This window comes from Scophthalmus maximus, chromosome 1 (genome assembly GCF_022379125.1).
Source record: "Scophthalmus maximus strain ysfricsl-2021 chromosome 1, ASM2237912v1, whole genome shotgun sequence".
NCBI classification, from domain to species: domain Eukaryota; kingdom Metazoa; phylum Chordata; class Actinopteri; order Pleuronectiformes; family Scophthalmidae; genus Scophthalmus; species Scophthalmus maximus.
Window position 1 is genome coordinate 916,417 of NC_061515.1, and position 6,084 is coordinate 922,500.

Here is a 6,084-nt window from a genome sequence, read left to right on the forward strand (position 1 = left end):
CAACAACTGTATTCAACAGGACGTAGAAACATGGAGACTCACACGGAGGTCGGTCCACCTCATGGAACTATATTAACTCATATGAACAGAGTTATAAACAATATATTCAGTTTCTGTGAATAAGTTCTTCTGAATATTTACACACTGTAGCTTTAAGTTTCAGAGCTGTGAGCCCTCAGGGCCACCGTAGTAAGAAGAGTTGCATTATGAGTATTACAATCACCACATTGATTGAACCCATTGAATTAGAATACGTCAATCAATTGCATCGTGTTTTTTTGCAAAAAACTCCTTTTTATAAACAGTTTTGATTATTGATCACTGTTTTAAAAACATCTACGTATACGTAGCCGATCCAAGTTATCCATCAACAGACCTTCCTCTTTACCTTGCCTCCTTCTGTGTAACCTCTGTTACCCGACTCGGGAACGTCCTCCTCCGTCCGTGTGTCTGTCTGAGGCCCATCTGAGGACCAGCTGGTGGCCGACGGCAGCTGAGGCCCATAAATCAGACGTGGAGGCAGAATTCCTTGCAGTGCAACGGCATTCACTTTGTCAGCCATGAAATAAAGATGTAGCGGAGCAGGAGGTCAGCGCCTGCAGAGTCCACCCCCCTTAAAGCAACAACAACCTCACATCCACCCTCCTCAAATCTTTATCCGTCCTCGGTGACTTTCTCTCCACAGGTGGCTGCGCTCATCGCCTCGTCGGTTGTGTGGTCCGCCTTGTCTGGGCCCTAATTTATGATTTCTGGGTTTCTGTTATGGATTTTTTTGACAGTGGAGCTGAATCTCCCGAAGCCTGGTGACTGTGGGCTGTGGAGGATATAGTGACGTCTCCTCAAGATCACAAGTTTTTCATTTACAGCATATTTGAATGCTCTTGAGAAAGTGAATTACATTTTGACGGAGCTCATTTGACCTTTCATGTGAAGAGTAATACATTTAAGTCCTGATCATAAAATCATGTCTGTGATATCTGGAGAACACGTCAAATGAAGAGTTTATCTTTATATAACTTTCACTTTCAATCACTTTCTGTCGCAGGATAATCAACATTTCTACAAGAAAACAATGAATAAACAACCCTATTAAAGCTAAACAGTATTTGTTAAGTACAGTTTATATTTGTGAAAGGCACAAAAACAATATGTTTACGAAAAATTAAGAAATATGTTACCATTTTTTAAGTATCTGTAAACCTTTGCCATAGTTTTAATTTGATTGAAAGCTAATGTTACTTTGGCTGAATGGAAAATCTAGTAAAGTATCGTGCAACAGTGACACAATAACATCAGCAAACTGACTAGTAATGACTGATGTAATGATTCTACAGGACATTATCTAATATTAACCACCATATATCAAACTAAGGCTGCAAGAAACAATAACTTCAATAACTCCGTCAAAGTTCCACAGCCTCATCGTTTTGGCATTAGAGAGGATATTTGTTCACCCATACAAACACACACACACACACACGCACACACACACACGCACACACACACAAACACACACACATGCACACACACACACACACATGCACACACACACACAGGCACACACACACACACACACACACACACACACACACACACACAAACACACACACGCACACAAACGCACACACACACACACACACACACACACACACACACACACACACACACGCACAAACACACACAAACAAATGCACACACACACACACACACGTACAGGCACACACACACACACACACACACATGTAAAAGAGCTCATTGTCTTGCGGCGCACCTGCCCGGTCTCCATCATGGCCACAGCAACATATTGGAATCCCATGTAGGATTTCTTCTTAATCCATGTCCCGCTTGTTCCTGCATTAGTCTGCGTGTCATGGTGACATGTAGCCCGGCTCCCGTTAGTCCGGCCGGGGGGATAGTGTTCACGCACAAGTTCCCCAACGTATATAACACATGTACGACACACACCCAACACCGGGAGTCAACAACTGAGCCTCGGAGAGGTGACGTTGTTCATGTTGAGTCTTCATACCAGAAGTCAAATCACTTTATTTTATCCACATATAACTTTAAATAGGCTGGAAGAGCTGCAACTAAAGAACACAAACTACTACTTATATAAATATCTATGTTTTACATGAGAAACTTTGTTTAATTATCCAAAGATCACAATGTATTTACCATTATATTAAGATATTAAACCAAATGGTTTGCCAATTGGATGTTCATTTAAAAATCTGCTCACGTTTTGTGGGACATTACTGAAGATGTCAACTACTGAAGTCGACTGGACACAACAACAGTTCAGTTCCCTCACATGACAGATTCTTGAGTTTTAAAAATCTTAATAAATTGTGACTGAGGATGTTTTTTGCCTTAAATTGAATGTGACTTGTTGCTTATTTACTAATAAGTAAAGTAAAGCTGATTTACTCTTCCAGTGCTACAGAGCAAATAGTATTTCATTTCATTTCATAATAATTTATTTTGTTCATTTCAGTGTCACCAAACACAATTTTACAAAACAAACAATACACTTAAATCTTATATTGCCCCGCCCCTTTCATATGAATATTATAAATACAGATGACCGTCCCTTTTTAGATTTCCTTTTTTCAATCAAAACCAAATCAATATTCTTTTATACAATTATATTAATCAATAGCAATCAACAGAACTTAATTATTACTCCATACACACAGTTTCCTTATTTGTTCTTTTTTATTTTTTTAATTGAAAAATATTTGAACAACATTTTAACATTGCCCAGAGAACTACACAGTTTCACTCCATATACAGAAATACACATCTGCGTATGGACTTTTGAAATCATAGTTCCTTGTGATCCTCATCATTTGATAAGAACAGCCTCTGTAAATGTTCAGGTAGAAGTCTTATTTCTGGCTTTAAACACAACCAATCATAGTTTTTTTAAACAACTCAATCTTAAAGTTTCAACACTTGATAAACAGTTTGTTGGAGTTGTATTGATCTTCACTCTCCCTCAGCTCCAGTTTGAACCTCAGTTCCTGAGAAACGTTGAGTCTTCAGTCACTAATGTCTCCACCGTGTTCGCCAGCTGCTGTTGACTTGGTCTGGACGGGTTCGGTGCTGGACAGGTGGTTGAGAAGAACACGTTCATCAGAGCGTTTTCTGTTCAAACTGCTTCCTTTGAAGGCCGTGGTGACGAGAGAGAGAGAGAACAGTAAAGATGTTGGTCATAAAACCAAAAGACTGAAGTGAAAGATGGTGATCTGACCTGCAGGAGTGGGTCGTCACTACATGAGCCATGAAGAGAATTGATTAGTGCAGCTTCACGGTCCAGAATACATTCAAAGTAATGGGTTTCTTACTTAACTTTAACTTACTTTGAATTGTGTTTTGATGAATTAAAGTCAACAGTGGAAGTTGTAATGATACAAGCATGAAATGACATAAGTATGAATATAATAAATATCCTTATGGATGTCTGCTCGTGAGTCTGTGTATAAAACAGTTTTAGCACTACTTGACAAGTTAAAGATAAATTCCGGCCTCTACAATGACTCGCTATTGGAAAATTAGAAGATGGAGCTAGCTGGTTAGCATGCTAACTTTCTTAGATGCAAACTTTTCAAAAAAGTTACAGAAATAGAGACAATTTTTAAAAATGTTATCTTTGTGAGAAAAAAGTTTAAAGTAAGTTTCTGCTCGATTGGTGAGTTAACAGCTGTTAATGCTAACGCTAGCTAAGTAGCAATAGGAGAAACATTAATACAGCTCCTTTAAGTGAAGGTTTGTCCTGCAGTCAGCTGATCAGTGAGAACTGCTACTACTTTACTTTACGGTCCAAATGTAAACAGTTGTGAACAATTAGTCCTGTTTGACCTCATTACGACGGGGCAGTAAATTCATCCTCCGTCCATCCCTCTCTTTCTGTTGGTCAGGTTTTTCGGGGTCAGGGGTCAGGTCAAATGTTAAAAGGATAGGTTTGCGTTTGTCTACTTGTATTGTTAAGGCCTCGGTCCCTCTGACCTCCATATGCTGTGTTCATAAGAGTCACAAACACACACATACACACTCAGTCGTGCAAAGGCATCAAAGGCAGAAGAAGAAGAAGAAGAAGAAGAAAATACTGCAAAGTGAAAATGGCATCCGGCCGTTGAGCGTCTGTAATGGGCTGTGGATACTGGTCTCTGGTGAGGCGACTTGTCCGTTCTGGGGTTAAGTCGGACTGTAAAACCTGAGGTGGGTATTTCCCGTTCAAAGGTCCTTTGAAGAGGAACAAAGGACTGAGTCTGTCGTGGAGATTATCCTGTTAAACCGCGGCTGGCCTCGCCCACCCAGGATGGCTGCAGACTACGGAGCTGTCACATCAGTCTATACTCTGTGTTGGCAGGCAGACTGGGGACACGGCCACGCCTGTCCGTGGGTTGGATCACCGTCAATTTGATCATGTTGTGTCGGTATCAGGTCACAGTGAAGACGGGAAGAGATGGAGATGATGAGAGAACAAGAACAGAAGTCCGAGGCTATCGCTCCTCTGGATGCTGCAATGTTCTTTACATCGCACATTATCAAACGTGTAGAAAAGACCAAATTACAGACTGACAGTCTTAAAGTCGAGCCTTGAACGTAGTATCGCCTTAAACTGATTGTTTGATGACTAGAACCTGTTGGGTTCAACCTCTTGGGAGCACAAGCGTGACATTCGGACCGTTTCTAAGATATGGAGATATTTTGCGAGCAGCGGGGATATTTTGGCCTGATGATGGCATTTCAGGGACGGTTGAAGAGAAACTAAAAAGAAGATGGGTTTGTCTTGAACGTCCAGTTTGCACGCCGTTACCATAGTTTCTACAAGTTTCTATTAGGGGAAACAAATTGACAGTGTTCTCGTCGCTCGGCAGACGTCACATGATTTGTCGCTCTCAATGGTATCAATGGTATTTTGGTCTGCATCTGTTGGCAACACCTCTCGGAAATCGTAAATTAACAGAGACTAATTAATCCCAGACTAATATGCATTTGAGTATTAGTCTGACTACAACAGGCTGAGTTTGTTGATCCGTTCACGCCAACCTCCACCACAGGAAGTGTGATGCTAATAACAATATCATGCTACTTCTGACTCTGCACCCAATGGCCACCGCAGGTCCTTGTCAGGGGAAACATGAATAAAATGGTTTCATAGATTCAAACAAAAGCTGTCATCTTCTGTTGAGTCTCAACGTGTTCTTCAAGGGGAAGTTTGAGGATGATATCAGCAGCAAAGGTCAAAGGACATAATTATAAGGAGTTACTCACTAAGAATCGTCCCCTGGGGACCACGAATGTCCATACACAATGTATTAGTATTCTCACCAGTTTGTCAGGGCACAATACTGTTAGACAAACAGATCGATGCCAATGCCTCATTGCTATTACTGCAAAAACAGTGTCAGAACCTGTCGCACAGGATTTAATTAGATACGAGAGTTCTTGCCATTAACAGAGAAAATGAAAGTCTAGAGGAGCAAAGTATGTGCGAGGGGATGTATGGTCGCAAGCTGGCAAGATGAGGATGTGTGAATCTTGCTGCTCATCTCATGGAAATTTAAGATGTGTGGAAATGTCCTGAGCCCTGAATGCAGACGATAAAGTGTCTGTGACAGTTTTACTGTGATCTGGGATCCTTAGCCACGATATCAGTCGGTCTGGTTTGACAGGCTCTCACAGCTGCTGTTATTTAGACGACAGTTCACGACCACGCACCGCCAGGGAGATCTGATCTGACTGGCTGGGCTGCTGCGTGAACATAAATAACTGAGTTTAATGAGGCCTATGATTTTAATATCTCCAGGCTTTAAACTTCACATCTGTGCAGCCGTGGTGCGATTGAAACAACACAGCTTGGTTTACCGGCAACAGTATTGGACAACCTATTGGACAAACACTGCACTTGACAGGATTCTGGTGACAACTTGGGCGGCTGACTGTGGATCACACTCTTAATCATGTCAGGCTGTTTCCCTGCGACTTTGTCTTGTTGTTTCCATGATTACATTTATATTTAGAATATTCCCTCGCTCTGCTGAAGAAGAGGAACATTATGGTTGTTGACATAAT

General features: G+C 41.2%; 1 long non-coding RNA gene across 1 annotated transcript in view; it reads right to left on the minus strand.

Annotated features, from left to right (window-relative positions):
- Positions 1 to 2,703: 2,703 nt before the first annotated feature.
- The window catches only part of LOC118316384, a 3,753-nt gene continuing 372 nt past the window's right edge, over positions 2,704 to 6,084 (minus strand). The window contains exons 1-2 of the long non-coding RNA XR_004795184.2: positions 3,257 to 6,084; positions 2,704 to 3,166 (exon numbers count right to left, since the gene is read on the minus strand). The exon at positions 3,257 to 6,084 is cut by the window's right edge and continues 372 nt beyond it. This is a non-coding gene — a long non-coding RNA (uncharacterized LOC118316384). The remainder of the gene's footprint in view (positions 3,167 to 3,256) is intronic.